The 21,549-nt window shown below is 43.2% G+C and overlaps 1 protein-coding gene across 3 annotated transcripts in view; it reads right to left on the bottom strand.

Annotated features, from left to right (window-relative positions):
• The window catches only part of gulp1a (GULP PTB domain containing engulfment adaptor 1a), a 149,094-nt gene that overhangs the window by 33,196 nt on the left and 94,349 nt on the right, over positions 1 to 21,549 (bottom strand). The window lies entirely within an intron of this gene.

The raw sequence follows: 21,549 nt of genomic DNA, 5'->3' as shown, positions 1-21,549 counted from the left end.
AATAGATTTCAGTCATAATAATAATATAACAATAAATTCTTGCTTTCTATCTGCAGGCCAGTTCTGATTTTTCTGAGTTATTATTCTATAACAGTAAAATCCAGACAGATTTGGTCTCACTAAACGTTGTTTCCGTCGGTAACAGACGGGCAGAACATGGAGCAAAATGCTAAAAGCATCGCATGGCAGTCAATCAGTTTGATTGATTTTAGACACAGCGCTCATTGGAGTTTATGCCTGGCTTCTTAATGCCACTGAATGTCGCTGGACGTCGGCCAAATCCGATAAAAGCGTCTGTCCTGCACAAGATGTGGGACGTCGTCTCGTTTTATGGGAGGAAGGGACAAAACGTCCCAACAGGGGACATGCTGCAGAACGGGTACAAAAACAAACGTGGAAAAATTCAGGCAACGTTTCAAAACAGCCAGGTTTCCACAGATGGGTAAAAAAATTTACTACAAAAGTGACTTAAGGACAAGAAAGGATGGGTATTTATCAGATCGTTTATGGTCACTATGAAACATTTCTTATGATAAGACAATAAATTCCAGCTAATGATGTCTGAAACCCCAAAAACTGCCTGAACTGTTGTAATTATATTTACAGTTTAGCTCATGTTTTGTTCCTGAGCATCAATAAATATTAAAACATTTCAAAATAAAATTAAATGCAGTTACCACGTAGAATAACCATTGGTGGACATCGCTAACTGAAACGTTAGCTGTGCTAACCCCAACGCACCAATCACAAACATTAGCATTAGTGTAGCACTAATGCTAAAGTGCTACATGAACATGCCATTTAACCAGAGCTAATGCTAATGCGCTATACCAACATAGCATGTAGCCAGAGCTAATGTTAATGCGCTATACCAACACAGCATGTAGCCAAAGCTAATGCTAAAGAGCTATACCAACATAGCATGTAGCCAGAGCTAATGTTAATGCGCTATACCAACATAGCATGTAGCCAGAGCTAATGTTAATGCGCTATACCAACACAGCATGTAGCCAAAGCTAATGCTAAAGAGCTATACCAACATAGCATGTAGCCAGAGCTAATGCTAAAGAGCTATACCAACATAGCATGTAGCCAGAGCTAATGCTAAAGAGCTATACCAACATAGCATGTAGCCAGAGCTAATGTTAATGCGCTATACCAACACAGCATGTAGCCAAAGCTAATGCTAAAGAGCTATACCAACATAGCATATAGCCAGAGCTAATGTTAATGCGCTATACCAACATAGCATGTAGCCAGAGCTAATGTTAATGCGCTATACCAACACAGCATGTAGCCAGAGCTAATGTTAATGCACTATACCAACACAGCATGTAGCCAGAGCTAATGCTAAAGAGCTATACCAACATAGCATGTAGCCAGAGCTAATGTTAATGCGCTATACCAACATAGCATGTAGCCAGAGCTAATGTTAATGCGCTATACCAACACAGCATGTAGCCAGAGCTAATGCTAAAGAGCTATACCAACATAGCATGTAGCCAGAGCTAATGTTAATGCGCTATACCAACACAGCATGTAGCCAAAGCTAATGCTAAAGAGCTATACCAACATAGCATGTAGCCAGAGCTAATGTTAATGCGCTATACCAACATAGCATGTAGCCAGAGCTAATGTTAATGCGCTATACCAACACAGCATGTAGCCAAAGCTAATGCTAAAGAGCTATACCAACATAGCATGTAGCCAAAGCTAATGCTAAAGCGCTAAAATCAACTAAGCTAACAGCCACCAGCTGTGATAAACTGAGTCCATTATATTTCTGCAAAACTTTTTCAATATTCTGCTAATTTGAAAGAAACAATTTGACATTTTCTGTGTTTCCACAACCAAAACTTCAACACAGATGTTGAACTTCATTCAACTGAAAGTAAATTAGCGCTTTAGGATTTCTGTGGGAAAATGTATTTAGCGGAAGCTAAGTGTGCTAATCGCTGTCAAAGTTTATAAAAGTAATAAATAAAAAGTAAGTCCTCCAGCAACTGTACAACAAAAATAAATATTAATAAATCTTAATAAATTCTCTTACGGTTGTGTAAAATGGACCATTAAAAAACCTCTAATTTACAACAAAGAAACACAGAAAACAATTTTCTCCTTTATTATCAGGAATAAATAATGAAATATAAATATTTCTGATGATCAAAACTGACCTGAAACAGGAAGAGTTCAGCTTCTGGTCTAAAGTTTTAAAGAATAAAACAGATAAACTGTTAAAAACAGAAAATATTCTGTGACTAAGCAGCTGATTCAGCTGTTTTCTCTCATGGGAAACATTAATAAATAAGCAGCTTAATCACTTCAAGTTCAATCAAATGTTTTACGCATTTAATCCAGATCATTTTAATCCTGTTGAGATTTCTGAGCCGTCGGTGTTTAATAAAGAAACAAAGTCATTGATCAGATGTGGACAAAATAAAAAAATCTAATGCATGATTTGTGTTTTTGCTGGGAATCCAAAAGCAAACCGTCAGTTCAGCCGATATCTGAGTGGGAAGAAAAAACTCACAGTGGAGATGAAACAGTTTGAAATGAATTAAGACAAACTTTTCTATTTCTTGGAGCCCTGCAGCGTCTCCAATGTTTTCCTCAAATGCCTCGCAGAGATTAATTTAAAAGTGCAGAAAAGAGTTCAGAGAAACTTTAAATGTAGAAGATTCTGCAAATTCATGCTTGGTTTGCACTCATTAATATTCTCCAAGCAAAAACAAGAAAATGCTGAGAAGCAGAACGTGACGAGACGAAGAATCAGAAATCCGAGTTCTGGCTTTACGTTTCTGTTTTCAGCACAAACAAACCTGGAACCCGACGTGGAAACGTTTCTGCAGATGCATTTTCTTTCACATTACACCCAATAACAGAGCGGAGGGGAAAAGCAAACGGTGGCCGCGCCAACCGAACCCACAGCTTCTGTTTCACAACTCAGGAAACTGATTTTTCAGGCTCTGCTGAGAAAAATGAAATCTAATCGATTCTGATGTTTGGAAATCAAACTGAAGGCAAGAAGAGAGAAAAACAAACAAACCAAATCTAAATACAACAACTAATAAGAAAAGACTGATCAAAAGTAAAGATAGAAACGTAAATAAACAAGAAAGAAATTATTAATCACAATTAATCGTGATTAATCGATTACTGAAGTAATCCTCAACTAATTGGTAATCGATTAATCGTTAACTGGAGCAAACAAACTTTAAAAAGACAATTTACTGAAAAAAAAACATGTTCAGAGTCAAGACAGTATAAAAATATGAACATTTTGTTTCTAAGATTTTTCATAACTCAAAAACACAAGAAACTGATTTTTTCAGCCTTCGATGAGAAAAATTAAATCCAGTCGATTCTGACGTTTGGAAATCAAACCGAAAGCAAGAAATGTGAAGAAACGGCCTAAAAAAGAGTGAAACATGATTTCATCAGTTCAGCATCTGCGTCCTGTTTGGTAAAAACGGATCAACTAAAGTCCTTCAGGACGTCTGCAGGAAATTCTGCTGAAGTAAAAGTTTGTGGCGCGTTTGTGCAGCGAGGCAGAAAGTCGACTCTTCCAGGAATGACTCGGAGGGTTCTGCATGAACCGAGGCCTGAACTCGGCTCCCGCCTGCTGAGTGAACAAAACCACAACAAAAACTATCGATTTCTCTGCAGCAACAAAAACACTTCAGGAAAGTTACGGCTAAACAATAAATTTAGGAGAGATAATGTCAGTTTCTGGTGATGATCGGATCCAAGACGCATTTCAGACTGAAGATGAAAAATTTAATGAAAATAATGAAACAAGAAAATCACAAAGCAAATTAAATACTGGGAGCTTGATTAATCTGATTAATCTGATTAATCAGATTAATCAGATTACTGAAATAATTATCAACTACTTTAGTAATTAATCGTTAAAAACAGGCAATTTGCTGAAAGAATAACACAGTTGGATCAGTAATGAAGCCAAAACTGTACAAAACATTTATACTAAGAAAAGACGGATCAGAAAGGCCGAAACATAAACAAGACAGTAATGATTAATCGCCATTAATCAATTAATCGTTAACTGGAGTACACACAGACTCAAAATAAGGTGCTTGTTAAAAATATTTTAGAGTAATTAAGTCAAAATTGTATAAACATAAGTATTTTGGATTTAAGATTAAAAAAACATTTTAGTCTGTGAAACTGGTGGAAAAGTTTTAGTTTCACCTGATTCTGATCTACTAAAGGAACTCTGTGTTTTAGGCAATACAATTTTTATTTTCTCAACTAAAAGAGGGACTGATTTGTTTATTTAAAATATTTCTAATATAAAAAGCAGCTTAAGTGATTAAATAAGGAATCTGTAGATTTTGCCATTTTTGTAATCAGATTAACTGATTAATCGACTTCTAAAAGTTGCAGCCCAGTTATCAGCGGTTGGAGTGTGAATAGAAGATGTGAATTTCTTGTCTTCCTGCTGTCGTCTAAAGCAGCGAGCGCTAACACACCATGCAGGATTCAGACACCCGGTCTGCCAGCTTCTTCCCACCGTCGCTCTGAAAGCTGATGCGTCCTGACTCCGAGCGCTGTGGCGTTAAGATGCACGCCGCGGCGCGCCGACTTCTCCACAGAGCCCTCGACAGAGCACAGGCAGAGCGCTGACCCTCAGGAAGCAGAGCCAACCGGAGCCCCTTATCTTCCTCCTCCAGCCTGAGCACGGCTGCCCACATCCTGCTGCTCAGCCACCAGGCAGTTAGCAACAGCTTCAGCAGCGCCACGCGCTAACGACGCTAACAAAGGGCTAGGTTAGCTCGACATGTGGGGGTGCCAAAACTTTCTCCAGCTGAGCAGAAACTGAAGCTACTGAGGAGGAACAATGGAAGTCAGTTACTGCAGCTGGAAACAAGAGAAGAGGCCTAAAATCTGGACCTGAACCTTCAGAGCCACATAAAGACGGTTACAAAGTCGGCCTTCTGTCACCTGAACAACATTTACAGGACTAAAGGACTCAGCAATGTCCTTTAGTCCTGTAAATGACTAAAGGAAAATAAACTTATAAAAACCATGAAGTGATCTGAAACCGCTTGCAGAACCAAAATGATGATGAAACATCCAAAACAGAGGAGCTAGTGTTTCCTTTCACCAACATCCTGGCTGATGAAACCATAAAATTTCACATTAATTTCTTAACAACAGAAATTTTCTGTCCATGAGAAATTAAAAAAGTAAACCTGGCAACCAAACAGGAGATAATATATTCATTTATTACAGAACACGACGCAGATCCTCATGTTTCCTAAAATAAAACGACTTTCCTCAGGAGCAATTAGAAGCAGAAAACCTTCTGAGATTTATTCACCCAGCAGAAAATATGCTGCATTTCTCATCTGAGTCCCAGCATGCAGAAAGGATCTGCAAGCAGAGCGAGGACAGTGAAAACGCACGCAGCTATTCATAGAAACATGCATTGTGCCCCAGCATGCGTCCTGAAACACATTATTATTATTATTAACAGAAAACAGAATGAAATGTTCATCTCCGAGTCTGAGGACGCGCTTTTTGTCGAGGCGAAAAGGGAAGAAATTCTGGAGAAAATGGAGTTTAGTTTGTGAAGAATAAAAAAACGAAGGAGGAGAGTAGATGAAGCTGCAAACTGAGTTGTTATGTAACTTTCTGCGTCTCAGAGGAAACTTTCCAGCCGTTTTTCCGCTCCTCTCCTGACCCAGTTCAACCATTAACCGCTGGTCCGTGTCGGCCGCGCCGCTCCGGACCGACGGGAATTAATCGGATTTCTCAGCTGCTGCCGGCGGGTGGGAACGCTGCCTGACAAGCAGAGGCAACGCGGGATTTGGGTTATTGATGACACATCAACCAGGAGATTCCCCGACTGATCAGGAAAACAAATAAACCGGATCAGAATGAACCGGCAGCGATCCGGTCAGGAGGCGTCCCGGGAACGTTCAGCAGCTCCGGAAGCAACGATCAACGAGTTCCTGCGTCAACCAAGTCACTGCATTTCATGCTTTAAATAAAAAGTCACTCGATCTGCTGCTCATTGCTCAGTTTTCATACAAATCTGGCCAGATTTTTTTTGAATCGCTGAATTTTTAGTCAATTTAAAAAACAAAAAGTTTTATTCCTGTTTTAAGAAATGCTAATTTGTCGTCAGTCACTCTATTGAAAAAAGCTTAGATTTGTTTCTATTTTTTAACTTAAAAATTAGAAAATTTGTGAAAGTTGCCAGATTTTTCACAGATTGCTTTACTGAAAAAAAGTTGCCAGATTTGCAGCTGGTCAATTTTGCTTCATTTGTTGTTGGTCACATTTTTACAAAAATCATCCAGATTTGTCACAACGAGCCGTTTTAGTCTCTTTATTGTCATCAGTCATTTTCTGACATTTGTTGCTGCCATCGTTTAGCAACCAAAGGCCTTTTTGGGTCTGATGGTGGGATGAGACAAAGATCCGTTTGGTTCCTCTGACAGCTGAACGGGTCCAGCTCCAGTTTCTCTCTAACGTCCAAATCAACAAGCAGAGAGAAACATGAATCTGTTGCTTTAAGCCAAATTTCACTATTTTAAAAATCACATTTACGGGTTTTATTCCCCGTTTCAGAGTCAAAGTGTTTCTCAAACCGTCTTTCTCCTGAAGTGTGGAACCTTTTCCACCTTCGTGTTTTAAGACAAATCTCCTGGCAATTTCAGAGTCCGGCGCTTAAACGGGCCACGGGCCAGAACCGCCTGCCAGGCCGATCCGTCTCTGTCAGCAAACTGTGACAGCAAACAGGCTGGAGGGTAACTAAGCTGGCATCTCCAGGCTCCTGCCAGCTTCATCTTGATTTAGCAGGTCGTCTCTGAGGTTTGGGCTGAATTTAAACTGAAAAACGGCCCGCAGTGCCGTCTGCTGCTAATTATGAAGACAAGAGGCAGAAAAAGGCGATAATAACCGAAAACGATGCAGAATCAGCAGCTGAACGAACTGGGAACAGCTTCCTCCCAGTCCAGACGACTGAAATGATCTGAAATCTGAGTAAGACATAAATCTCTGGACTGCAGGTGTTTTAGAAAACACTAAGGAGAAAAGATCCAGAGGGAAACGCGATAATCTGAGGCGCCGGTCACGCAGCAGGGCTTGGCGCTCACCTTTGTGCTGAAATACGATGTTTTTCAGGTTATTTTTCGTGCTGCAACTAAAGTAAACCAGATTCTATGTGAACGGGTCACGCCCCAAAGAGAAACTGCAGAAGTTACTGAACGTTGCTTCAGTCGTCGCTCTTTGAAAAAAGTCGTTAGATTTGTTGCTGCTCATTTTGAGAAAAGATTTCTGTAAGTGAATTTGAATCAAACGTAGTTAATTGATGCAAATCGACTCGTTAAGCAACCGACGTCCTGAAGAATCCTGTTTCAAACGAGAACAAGAACAATATTTGTGTTTGTGACGCCAAGTTGTAATAATTTTTTATCATAATTTATATCGTTATCACGATAGCAGCACCACAACATATCACAATAAAAGTCCAAGTTCATATCACCCACCCGAATTCAAGGGTCTTTATTTTTATTTTCTAAGCTACGGAAGCACATTTCTGCCATAAAATAAAAAATAAAAGCCAAACAGAAAGTCAGATTTCTAAAATAAAAGTCATATTTCAACTTTCTAAGTCAATTATGAGCCAGAAGACCAACAGACTCCTCTGGATCAACACCACAGATTTATTTTACAGTAAAACGTTTTGTTCATGTTTTAGATGTATTTGGTGCCAAACGTAGTAAAATCTGGTCCCCATGCTGTTCACCGGGAACAATAAGAGGAATTCAGAGCTAAAAATACGATGGAAAGTTCTCCTGTCAAAGGAGGAACTGTTCTCCCAAACACGGATCTGAAGACAATCCTCCCTCTATCACTGGAGAAAACTCAGATTTTCCATCAAGCTGAGCCACTCTGGCAGGAATGTCTTCCATAATAAAAGCATTTCTTAGTTAATGTCTGACAAACCGGAGCTGCTCGGTCAGCTACCCATGGCTGTAAAGCCAACCCAACAGCAGATTTATCAAAAACTCGACATGTGACGGCTGTTTTCTGAAGTTATCATCCAAACCTGCTCCGTGTTCTGCCGGCAGCAGAACCTTCCTGTAGATAAATGCTTTCAGGACTCAAACAGATCGATGCTGGGAACTTCTGCCGCCATCTGAAGATGTTAATTGGCTCATTTCTCAGTTCATGAATATCTGAGGACAACCGGCGGAGGTTTCTGCCGTTTGAACTCCCACATCGGAGGAAAAAGTCAGTCGCAGTACGAAGGAAAACACAATTAATTATAATTAAATGATCTGAAAATATCTAAATTTACCTCAGCTGTGCCAAAACAACACAAGATTTCCAACTACTACTCCTTAATAAATGATAGTGAATCTAAAATAGAAAGGTCAAAGGTCACTTAATAGCTGCAAGGTGCCAGAACAAACCTGGAACCTTTGTATTCACATAGTTTCTGTTACGCCCATAAATCTGACGCACAAGCAACATCAGCTAACAACAACAATGGACGACAAAGCCGCTTCTCTCAGCCAACAGGGAGTTAAAATCTGCTTCTGATTGGAATCTGGAAAAGACTGTTGTTGTGTTGTGCTAACAGGAGTTAACCTATCAGCAAAGCTACACTAGCTAAAAAGCTAACTGCTAACAACTAATCATGAACACGAGTTCCGCTAACGCTAAAGCCCATATACATGATGTTTAGTAGTGGAAGCTAATGCTAAAAATTTATAGACGCAGAAAATGAAAGAATGTATCTGGAAAAATAAATTTAGGGAAAGCTTAATATTTTCAAAGTTAACAAAACCGCTAAAAACTAAAATTAGCTCCTTTGTTAGCATACTAGCCAGTAGCTCCAGAGCAGCAAAAATAAAGGTGTGGCTGTGGGTTCGTTTGTGTGAAACCTGGTGAGGATTCATCACATTAAATCAACATGTTTGTTGAACATTTTGTCTGCAAAACGTCCAGATTTACAGAAAATATTCCATAAAACCTCAATCTGTGCTTTTCCCTTCGGCTTCAGCGCTCTTCAGAAACGGCTGAAGTGAAAGTGAAGCGTCTGCCATTTCTGATTCATTTCATTATGAAGAGCCAAAGAGCTGCATTTGTTCCCTTGAACATATTCACTCTAAGAGAAATAAATATATATTAAAGCTCCGCGGAGCCTCAAGCGGCCCTCGCAGCCAAGCGCCGCTCAAGCCTATAGCCACCGCGGATGTTCCAGCACCGCCTCCCGCCGGCCACCGCCGACGCTCGCGCGCCGTCCTCCATGCGATCCGCTTCGATGTCTTCGGCAGCGTTCACTGGCCATGCACCCAAAATCTGGAGCAGATTGGGCCATGTGGCAAGGAGATACAGCTGTTTGATTAACCTAGGGGGCGCAGTGGAGTCAAATTGCAATTAAACTGTATTGGGCTCCTCAGAGGTTCACAAGTTTCACTCATAAAAAGTCTGGTGCAAATAGGATGATGCGTTTGTGAATAAGAGACGATCGTATGCATATGGCGAGGGACAGCCATTTTGCCACTCCCCCACGGGTCTGTAGGCATTGACAGAGTTCATCATCATCTCATGTTATGTCAGTGTGCACAGGGTTGGAATCCATGACACACCAACATGTTTTAGAGTGTAAAAGTAAGACATACAGTATAAAAAACAGGTGACTTCCTGTCGGAAGTGGGCGGGGCTAAGGTGATGTCATCAATCGACCACCTAACTGTGATGAGGGCTGGTCTATAATGAGACATAGAAAGTCTGATGCATCTGTGACCTGGCATTAGGAAGTAATTTCACATTCATGTTTCATGATGTATATTCAAAGTTTGGGACTTAGCCACGCACCCACGGGTCAGTAGAGTTCATCACAGCAGAGTTCATCATCATTTCATTTCATGTCAGTCTGCACAGGATGAAACCCATAAGAATTAGAGAGAAAAAGTAAGACATACAGTAGAAAAAACAGGTCACTTCCTGTCGGAAGTGGGCGGGGCAAGGGTGATGTCATCAATCGACCACATAACTGTGATGAGGGCTTATCTATAATGAGACATAGAAAGTCTGATGCAGCTCTGACCTGGCATTTGGAAGTTATTTCACATTCATGTTTCATGCTGTATAGTCAAAGTTTGGGACTTAGCCACGCCCCCACGGGTCAGTCGAGTTCATCATGGGAGAGTTCATCATCATATCATGTCATGTCAGCCTACACCGGATGAAACCCATATGACTTAGAGAGTAAAAGTAAGACATACAATAGAAAAAACAGGTGACTTCCTGTCGGAAGTGGGCGGGGTTAAGGTGATGTCATCAACTGACCATCTCAATGTGATGAGGGGTGGTCTGTAGTCAGATATAATAAGTCTGATGCAGCTGTGACCTTCTATGTGGAAGTTATTGCATCTTGATGTTTCATGGCGAATAGTCAAAGTTTGGGACTTAGCCACGCCCACATGCTTTGACATAGAAAAATTCCTACGATAACTTTTCATCTTTAATGTCTCAAGTCTCTGCTGACTGAGTTTGAAGTCTCTATCTCAAAAGCTGCAGGAGGAGATAGATCAGATGCGATGTCTATGAAAAAGAGGAAATGGCTGATTTTGATCCAAAATGGCCGACTTCCTGTTGGGTTTGCACCATGGCTCCAAGAGACTTTTTTGTAGGTCCTGACATGATACACATGTGTACCAAGTTTCATAATTCTAGGTTAAAGCATGGCTTGGGGCTGATCATTTAAAAATTTCTAGGGGGCGCTGTAGAGAAATTAGGCCACGCCCATCAACGACTGTTATGGATTCCTGTTCGGGGATGGATAAGGATGCATCCTAGTGAGTTTGGTGCAGCTGGGCTGAACGATGTGGAATCTAGAGCCAAACGTATGGCGGCGGCGTTACCTCTGCTTCGCCGCGGTCCCACGGCCACGCCCTCTACAGAAGACTCTTGGCGCTTTAAAGCAAGTGACACTAACATGTTATCTGTCATCCAACACAGAATCATGTTGATTAGGTGCAGTGAGCCAGAAAGGCAGCTTTCCATGGAAAAAAAAGCACTTCCTGTTCTGAGGGGGCGGGGCTTAGATGACGTCAGACTATGACAACATAGGATCGTAGGGGACCCTACCAGGATCACTCATGTCAAGTTTGGTGCAGCTGGCCTCAAAATTGTGGAATCCACAGCCAAACGTAAGGACACGGCGTTTAGGGTCACTTCGCCACGCCGCCACGCCCACCTGCTGGATTCAAATGAGCTTGGCTTGGAATCCTCAACACACCAACATGTTTTCTGTCTGTGGACACAGTTTCACCTCGATTAGGTCAAAGGGGTCAGATAGCGACCGTTCAGCGTAAAAAATGACACTTCCTGTTATCAGGGGGCGTGGCCTAAGTGACGTCATCATTTGACCGTTGGGTATTGTAGAGCATCCCATGATGATCAATCACTGAAAGTTTGGTGCTTCTATGAGTTTTTTTCAAAGAGTTATAACAGTTTGATGTTTCATGGCGAATCGGTGACCTTTGACCCCCGGAAAGACCCCTTCAGCAAGCCCGAAAACGCAAACCTACGATAACTTTGGATCGGCCATGCCTTATGAACGATCTGACCGAGTTTGAAGCCGATCGATCGAAATCCCTAGGACAAGTTCGATCAAATGCGAACCCTGCAAACGCCCAAAATCGGGTCAAAATCGGAACTTTAATCCAAAATGGCCGACAATCTGTGATACTTGCACTATGACATTAATTGTAAATTCAGAGTGTTTTGGGGAGCTGTACAAGTGTACCAAGTTTCAAGTCTCTACGATAAAGTAAGTGAATAGGAAAGGGTCCTTTGAAAGTTGCTAGGTGGCGCCCTTGAGCCGTTTCTTGTGCGATTTTTCTGGGGACCTTAAAATACGTAAATTTTACACGGGCTCTATGCCCCCGCCAAGTTTGGTGAGTTTTTGAATATGAGAAAGCCCCCAAAAAGCCAATTCATTTGGGAAGATAAAAAAAATAATAATAATAATTAAAGCTCCGCGGAGCCTCAAGCGGCCCTCGCAGCTAGCGCTGCTCCGGCCTATAGCCACCGCGGGGGTACCAGCACCGCCCCCCGCCCGCCACCGCCGACGCTCGCGCGCCCTCATCCACGCTATCCGCTTTTACGGCTTCGGCAGAGCTCCCTGGCGATGAACCAAAAATCTGGAGCACATCGGGCCATGTAGAGAGGAGATACAGCTGTTTGATTAACCTAGGGGGCGCAGTGGAGTCAAATCACAATTAAACTCTATTGGGCTCCTTAGAGGTTCACAAGTGTCACTCATACAATGTCTGGTGCAAATCGGATGATGCGTTTGTGAATACGAGACGAACGTATGCATATTACGAGGGACAGCCATTTTGCCACGCCCCCACGGGTCAGTAGAGTTCATCATCAATGAGTTCATCATCAATAAGTTCATCATCAATAAGTTCATCATCATTTCATTTTATGTCAGTCTGCACAGGATGAAACCCATAAGAATTAGAGAGAAAAAGTAAGACATACAGTAGAAAAAACAGGTGACTTCCTGTCGGAAGTGTGCGGGGCTAATGTTATGTCATCAATCGACCACCTAACTGTCATGATGGCTGGTCTATAATGACACATAGAAAGTCTGATGCATCTGTGACCTGGCATTAGGAAGTAATTTCACATTCATGTTTCATGATGTATAATCAAAGTTTGGGACTTAGCCACGCCCCCACGGGTCAGTAGAGTTCATCACGGCAGAGTTCATCATCATTTCATTTCATGTCAGTCTGCACAGGATGAAACCCATAAGAATTAGAGAGAAAAAGTAAGACATACAGTAGAAAAAACAGGTCACTTCCTGTCGGAAGTGGGCGGGGCAAGGGTGATGTCATCAATCGACCACATAACTGTGATGAGGGCTTATCTATAATGAGACATAGAAAGTCTGATGCAGCTCTGACCTGGCATTTGGAAGTTATTTCACATTCATGTTTCATGGTGTATAGTCAAAGTTTGGGACTTAGCCACGCCCCCACGGGTCAGTAGAGTTCATCATGGGAGAGTTCATCATCATGTCATTTCATGTCAGCCTGCACAGGATGAAACCCATAAGAATTAGAGAGTAAAAGTAAGACATACAATTGAAGAAAGAGGTTACTTCCTGTCGGAAGTGGGCGGGGCTAGGGTGATGTCATCAATCGACCACCTAACTATGATGAAGGCTGGTCTATAATGAGACATAGAAAGTCTGATGCAGCTGTGACCTGGCATTTGGAAGTTATTTCACATTCATGTTTCATGCTGTATAGTCAAAGTTTGGGACTTAGCCACGCCCCCACGGGTCAGTCGAGTTCATCATGGGAGAGTTCATCATCATGTAATTTCATGTCAGCCTGCACAGGATGAATCCCATATGATTTAGAGAGTAAAAGTAAGACATACAATAGAAAAAACAGGTGATTTCCTGTCGGAAGTGGGCGGGGTTAAGGTGATGTCATCAACTGACCATCTCAATGTGATGAGGGGTGGTCTGTAGTCAGATATAGGAAGTCTGATGCAGCTGTGACCTTCTATGTGGAAGTTATTGTATCTTGATGTTTCATGGCGAATAGTCAAAGTTTGGGACTTAGCCACGCCCACATGCTTTGACATAGAAAAATTCCTACGATAACTTTTCATCTTTAATGTCTCAAGTCTCTGCTGACTGAGTTTGAAGTCTCTATCTCAAAAGCTGCAGGAGGAGATAGATCAGATGCGATGTCTATGAAAAAGAGGAAATGGCTGATTTTGATCCAAAATGGCCGACTTCCTGTTGGGTTTGCACCATGGCTCCAAGAGACTTTTTTGTAGGTCCTGACATGATACACATGTGTACCAAGTTTCATAATTCTAGGTTAAAGAATGGCTTGGGGCTGATCATTTAAAAAATTCTAGGGGGCGCTGTAGAGAAATTAGGCCACGCCCATCAACGACTGTTATGGATTCCTGTTCGGGGATGGATAAGGATGCATCCTAGTGAGTTTGGTGCAGCTGGGCTGAACGATGTGGAATCTAGAGCCAAACGTATGGCGGCGGCGTTACCTCTGCTTCGCCGCGGTCCCACGGCCACGCCCTCTACAGAAGACTCTTGGCGCTTTAAAGCAAGTGACACTAACATGTTATCTGTCATCCAACACAGAATCATGTTGATTAGGTGCAGTGAGCCAGAAAGGCAGCTTTCCATGGAAAAAAAAGCACTTCCTGTTCTGAGGGGCGGGGCTTAGATGACGTCAGACTATGACAACATAGGATCGTAGGGGACCCTACCAGGATCACTCATGTCAAGTTTGGTGCAGCTGGCCTCAAAATTGTGGAATCCACAGCCAAACGTAAGGACACGGCGTTTAGGGTCACTTCGCCACGCCGCCACGCCCACCTGCTGGATTCAAATGAGCTTGGCTTGGAATCCTCAACACACCAACATGTTTTCTGTCTGTGGACACAGTTTCACCTCGATTAGGTCAAAGGGGTCAGATAGCGACCGTTCAGCGTAAAAAATGACACTTCCTGTTCTCAGGGGGCGTGGCCTAAGTGACGTCATCATTTGACCGTTGGGTATTGTAGAGCATCCCATGATGATCAATCACTGAAAGTTTGGTGCTTCTATGAGTTTTTTTCAAAGAGTTATAACAGTTTGATGTTTCATGGCGAATCGGTGACCTTTGACCCCCGGAAAGACCCCTTCAGCAAGCCCGAAAACGCAAACCTACGATAACTTTGGATCGGCCATGCCTTTTGAACGATCTGACCGAGTTTCAAGCCGATCGATCGAAATCCCTAGGACAAGTTCGATCAAATGCGAACCCTGTAAACGGCCAAAATCGGGTCAAAATCGGAGCTTCAATCCAAAATGGCCGACAATCTGTGATACTTGCACTATGACATTAATTGTAAATTCAGAGTGTCTTGGGGAGCTCTACAAGTGTACCAAATTTCAAGTCTCTACGATAAAGTAAGTGAATAGGAAAGGGTCTTTTGAAAGTTGCTAGGTGGCGCCCTTGAGCCGTTTCTTTTGCGATTTTTTCAACGACCATAAAGTACGAAATTTTTCACCGGGCTCTATGCCCCCGCCAAGTTTGTTGAGTTTTTGAATATGATAAAGCCCCCAAAAAGCCCCCTAAAAAGGGTGGCAGAATCGTAATAATAATTAAAGCTCCGCGGAGCCTCAAGCGGCCCTCGCAGCCAAGCGCCGCTCAAGCCTAGCCACCGCGGATGTTCCAGCACCGCCTCCCCCCAGCCACCGCCTCCCCTCAGCACCACCTCCCCCCAGCCACTGCCTCCCCTCAGCACCATGTCACCCCAGCCACCGCCTACCCCCAGCCACTTCCTTGCTCTCACGGAGCTGCCAAACCCGCCCTGAAGATAGTCACCCTGTCATGTTCGACATTGCTCCCAGACAATGCACAAAAATCTGGTGTAGATCAGCTAATATCGCAAGGAGACACAGGTGTTTGATTAACCTAGGGGGCGCAGTGGAGTCAAATCACAATTAAAGTCTATTGGGCTCCTTAGAGGTTCACAAGTGTCACTCATACAATGTCTGGTGCAAATCGGATGATGCGTTTGTGAATATGAGACGAACGTATGCATATTACGAGGGACAGCCATTTTGCCACGACCCCACGGGTCAGTAGAGTACATCATCAATGAGTTCATCATCAATAAGTTCATCATCATTTCATTTTATGTCAGTCAGGACAGGATGAAACCCATAAGAATTAGAGAGAAAAAGTAAGACATACAGTAGAAAAAACAGGTGACTTCCTGTCGGAAGTGGGCGGGGCTAATGTTATGTCATCAATCGACCACCTAACTGTCATGATGGCTGGTCTATAATGACACATAGAAAGTCTGATGCATCTGTGACCTGGCATTAGGAAGTAATTTCACATTCATGTTTCATGATGTATATTCAAAGTTTGGGACTTAGCCACGCCCCCACGGGTCAGTAGAGTTCATCACGGCAGAGTTCATCATCATTTCATTTCATGTCAGTCTGCACAGGATGAAACCCATAAGAATTAGAGAGAAAAAGTAAGACATACAGTAGAAAAAACAGGTCACTTCCTGTCGGAAGTGGGCGGGGCAAGGGTGATGTCATCAATCGACCACATAACTGTGATGAGGGCTTATCTATAATGAGACATAGAAAGTCTGATGCAGCTCTGACCTGGCATTTGGAAGTTATTTCACATTCATGTTTCATGGTGTATAGTCAAAGTTTGGGACTTAGCCACGCCCCCACGGGTCAGTAGAGTTCATCATGGGAGAGTTCATCATCATGTCATTTCATGTCAGCCTGCACAGGATGAAACCCATAAGAATTAGAGAGTAAAAGTAAGACATACAATTGAAGAAAGAGGTTACTTCCTGTCGGAAGTGGGCGGGGCTAGGGTGATGTCATCAATCGACCACCTAACTATGATGAAGGCTGGTCTATAATGAGACATAGAAAGTCTGATGCAGCTGTGACCTGGCATTTGGAAGTTATTTCACATTCATGTTTCATGCTGTATAGTCAAAGTTTGGGACTTAGCCACGCCCCCACGGGTCAGTCGAGTTCATCATGGGAGAGTTCATCATCATATCATGTCATGTCAGCCTACACCGGATGAAACCCATATGACTTAGAGAGTAAAAGTAAGACATACAATAGAAAAAACAGGTGACTTCCTGTCGGAAGTGGGCGGGGTTAAGGTGATGTCATCAACTGACCATCTCAATGTGATGAGGGGTGGTCTGTAGTCAGATATAGGAAGTCTGATGCAGCTGTGACCTTCTATGTGGAAGTTATTGCATCTTGATGTTTCATGGCGAATAGTCAAAGTTTGGGACTTAGCCACGCCCACATGCTTTGACATAGAAAAATTCCTACGATAACTTTTCATCTTTAATGTCTCAAGTCTCTGCTGACTGAGTTTGAAGTCTCTATCTCAAAAGCTGCAGGAGGAGATAGATCAGATGCGATGTCTATGAAAAAGAGGAAATGGCTGATTTTGATCCAAAATGGCCGACTTCCTGTTGGGTTTGCACCATGGCTCCAAGAGACTTTTTTGTAGGTCCTGACATGATACACATGTGTACCAAGTTTCATAATTCTAGGTTAAAGCATGGCTTGGGGCTGATCATTTAAAAATTTCTAGGGGGCGCTGTAGAGAAATTAGGCCACGCCCATCAACGACTGTTATGGATTCCTGTTCGTGGATGAATAAGGATGCATCCTAGTGAGTTTGGTGCAGCTGGTCTGAATGATGTGGAATCTAGAGCCAAACGTATGGCGGCGGCGTTCCCTCTGCTTCGCCGCGCTGCCACGGCCACGCCCTCTACTGAAAACTCTTGGCGCTTTAAAGCAAGTGAGACCAACATGTTATCTGTCATCCAACACAGAATCATCTTGATTAGGTCGAGAGAGCCAGAGATGGAGCTGTACAAGTCAATAAAAGGCACTTCCTGTTCTGAGGGGGCGGGGCTTAGATGACGTCAGACTATGACGACATAGGATCGTCAGGCATCCCACCAGGATCACTCATGTCAAGTTTGGTGCAGCTGGGCACAAGATTGAGGAATCTACAGCCAAACGTATGGCGACGGCGTTACAGGTCACTTCGCCATGCCGCCACGCCCACCTGGTCCATCAAAGCCAAACAGGGTTGGAATCCATGACACACCAACATGTTTTCTGTCTGTGGACACAGTTTCATGTTTATTAGGTCAAAGGGGTCAGATAAGGACCGTTCACAGTAAAACATGACACTTCCTGTTGTCAGGGGGCGTGGCCTAAGTGATGTCATCATTTGACCATTGGGTGTTGTAGGGGACCCGTTGATGATCAATCACTGAAAGTTTGGTGCTGCTGTGAGTTTTGTTGTAAAAGTTATAACCCTTTTATTTTTCATGGCGACAAGGTGAACTTTGACCCCAGGTAACTCCATTTAGAAGAAAAAAAAACGCAAAACTCTGATAACTTTGGATCGGCCATGCCTTATGAACGATCTGACTGAGTTTGAAGCCGATCGATCGAAGTCCCTAGGACTAGTTCGAAAAAATGCGAACCCTGTGAACGGCCAAAATCGGAACTTCAATCCAAAATGGCCGACATTCTGTGATACTTGCACTATGACATTAATTGTAAATTCTGAGTGTCTTGGGGAGCTGTACAAGTGTACCAAGTTTCAAGTCTGTACGATAAAGTAAGTGAATAGGAAAGGGTCTTTTGAAATTTGCTAGGTGGCGCCCTTGAGCCGTTTCTTGTGCGATTTTTCTGGGGACCTTAAAATACGTAAATTTTCACCGGGCTCTATGCCCCCGCCAAGTTTGGTGAGTTTTTGAATATGATAAAGCCCCCAAAAAGCCAATTTATTTTACGGAAGAATAAGAATAATAATAATAATAATAATTTACAGCACAGTTTCAATAGGCTCTCGCAGCGCTTAGCTGCTCGGGCCTAATTAAAGCTCCGCGGAGCCTCAAGCGGCCCTCGCAGCTAGCGCTGCTCCGGCCTATAGCCACCGCGGGGGTACCAGCACCGCCCCCCGCCCGCCACCGCCGACGCTCGCGCGCCCTCATCCACGCTATCCGCTTTTACGGCTTCGGCAGAGCTCCCTGGCGATGAACCAAAAATCTGGAGCACATCGGGCCATGTAGAGAGGAGATACAGCTGTTTGATTAACCTAGGGGGCGCAGTGGAGTCAAATCACAATTAAACTCTATTGGGCTCCTTAGAGGTTCACAAGTGTCACTCATACAATGTCTGGTGCAAATCGGATGATGCGTTTGTGAATACGAGACGAACGTATGCATATTACGAGGGACAGCCATTTTGCCACGCCCCCACGGGTCAGTAGAGTTCATCATCAATGAGTTCATCATCAATAAGTTCATCATCATTTCATTTTATGTCAGTCTGCACAGGATGAAACCCATAAGAATTAGAGAGAAAAAGTAAGACATACAGTAGAAAAAACAGGTGACTTCCTGTCGGAAGTGTGCGGGGCTAATGTTATGTCATCAATCGACCACCTAACTGTCATGATGGCTGGTCTATAATGACACATAGAAAGTCTGATGCATCTGTGACCTGGCATTAGGAAGTAATTTCACATTCATGTTTCATGATGTATAATCAAAGTTTGGGACTTAGCCACGCCCCCACGGGTCAGTAGAGTTCATCACGGCAGAGTTCATCATCATTTCATTTCATGTCAGTCTGCACAGGATGAAACCCATAAGAATTAGAGAGAAAAAGTAAGACATACAGTAGAAAAAACAGGTCACTTCCTGTCGGAAGTGGGCGGGGCAAGGGTGATGTCATCAATCGACCACATAACTGTGATGAGGGCTTATCTATAATGAGACATAGAAAGTCTGATGCAGCTCTGACCTGGCATTTGGAAGTTATTTCACATTCATGTTTCATGGTGTATAGTCAAAGTTTGGGACTTAGCCACGCCCCCACGGGTCAGTAGAGTTCATCATGGGAGAGTTCATCATCATGTCATTTCATGTCAGCCTGCACAGGATGAAACCCATAAGAATTAGAGAGTAAAAGTAAGACATACAATTGAAGAAAGAGGTTACTTCCTGTCGGAAGTGGGCGGGGCTAGGGTGATGTCATCAATCGACCACCTAACTATGATGAAGGCTGGTCTATAATGAGACATAGAAAGTCTGATGCAGCTGTGACCTGGCATTTGGAAGTTATTTCACATTCATGTTTCATGCTGTATAGTCAAAGTTTGGGACTTAGCCACGCCCCCACGGGTCAGTCGAGTTCATCATGGGAGAGTTCATCATCATGTAATTTCATGTCAGCCTGCACAGGATGAATCCCATATGATTTAGAGAGTAAAAGTAAGACATACAATAGAAAAAACAGGTGATTTCCTGTCGGAAGTGGGCGGGGTTAAGGTGATGTCATCAACTGACCATCTCAATGTGATGAGGGGTGGTCTGTAGTCAGATATAGGAAGTCTGATGCAGCTGTGACCTTCTATGTGGAAGTTATTGTATCTTGATGTTTCATGGCGAATAGTCAAAGTTTGGGACTTAGCCACGCCCACATGCTTTGACATAGAAAAATTCCTACGATAACTTTTCATCTTTAATGTCTCAAGTCTCTGCTGACTGAGTTTGAAGTCTCTATCTCAAAAGCTGCAGGAGGAGATAGATCAGATGCGATGTCTATGAAAAAGAGGAAATGGCTGATTTTGATCCAAAATGGCCGACTTCCTGTTGGGTTTGCACCATGGCTCCAAGAGACTTTTTTGTAGGTCCTGACATGATACACATGTGTACCAAGTTTCATAATTCTAGGTTAAAGAATGGCTTGGGGCTGATCATTTAAAAAATTCTAGGGGGCGCTGTAGAGAAATTAGGCCACGCCCATCAACGACTGTTATGGATTCCTGTTCGGGGATGGATAAGGATGCATCCTAGTGAGTTTGGTGCAGCTGGGCTGAACGATGTGGAATCTAGAGCCAAACGTATGGCGGCGGCGTTACCTCTGCTTCGCCGCGGTCCCACGGCCACGCCCTCTACAGAAGACTCTTGGCGCTTTAAAGCAAGTGACACTAACATGTTATCTGTCATCCAACACAGAATCATGTTGATTAGGTGCAGTGAGCCAGAAAGGCAGCTTTCCATGGAAAAAAAAGCACTTCCTGTTCTGAGGGGCGGGGCTTAGATGACGTCAGACTATGACAACATAGGTTCGTAGGGGACCCTACCAGGATCAGTCATGTCAAGTTTGGTGCAGCTGGCCTCAAAATTGTGGAATCCACAGCCAAACGTAAGGACACGGCGTTTAGGGTCACTTCGCCACGCCGCCACGCCCACCTGCTGGATTCAAATGAGCTTGGCTTGGAATCCTCAACACACCAACATGTTTTCTGTCTGTGGACACAGTTTCACCTCGATTAGGTCAAAGGGGTCAGATAGCGACCGTTCAGCGTAAAAAATGACACTTCCTGTTCTCAGGGGGCGTGGCCTAAGTGACGTCATCATTTGACCGTTGGGTATTGTAGAGCATCCCATGATGATCAATCACTGAAAGTTTGGTGCTTCTATGAGTTTTTTTCAAAGAGTTATAACAGTTTGATGTTTCATGGCGAATCGGTGACCTTTGACCCCCGGAAAGACCCCTTCAGCAAGCCCGAAAACACAAACGTACGATAACTTTGGATCGGCCATGCCTTTTGAACGATCTGACCGAGTTTGAAGCCGATCGATCGAAATCCCTAGGACAAGTTCGATCAAATGCGAACCCTGCAAACGCCCAAAATCGGTTCAAAATCGGAACTTTAATCCAAAATGGCCGACAATCTGTGATACTTGCACTATGACATTAATTGTAAATTCAGAGTGTTTTGGGGAGCTCTACAAGTGTACCAAATTTCAAGTCTCTACGATAAAGTAAGTGAATAGGAAAGGGTCTTTTGAAAGTTGCTAGGTGGCGCCCTTGAGCCGTTTCTTGTGCGATTTTTCTGAGGACCTTAAAATATGTAATTT

Source organism: Poecilia mexicana, unplaced genomic scaffold, assembly GCF_051168715.1.
Source record: "Poecilia mexicana isolate PSO_F unplaced genomic scaffold, ASM5116871v1 scaffold_2, whole genome shotgun sequence".
NCBI classification, from domain to species: domain Eukaryota; kingdom Metazoa; phylum Chordata; class Actinopteri; order Cyprinodontiformes; family Poeciliidae; genus Poecilia; species Poecilia mexicana.
This window is presented reverse-complemented; position numbering and strand designations above follow the sequence as displayed.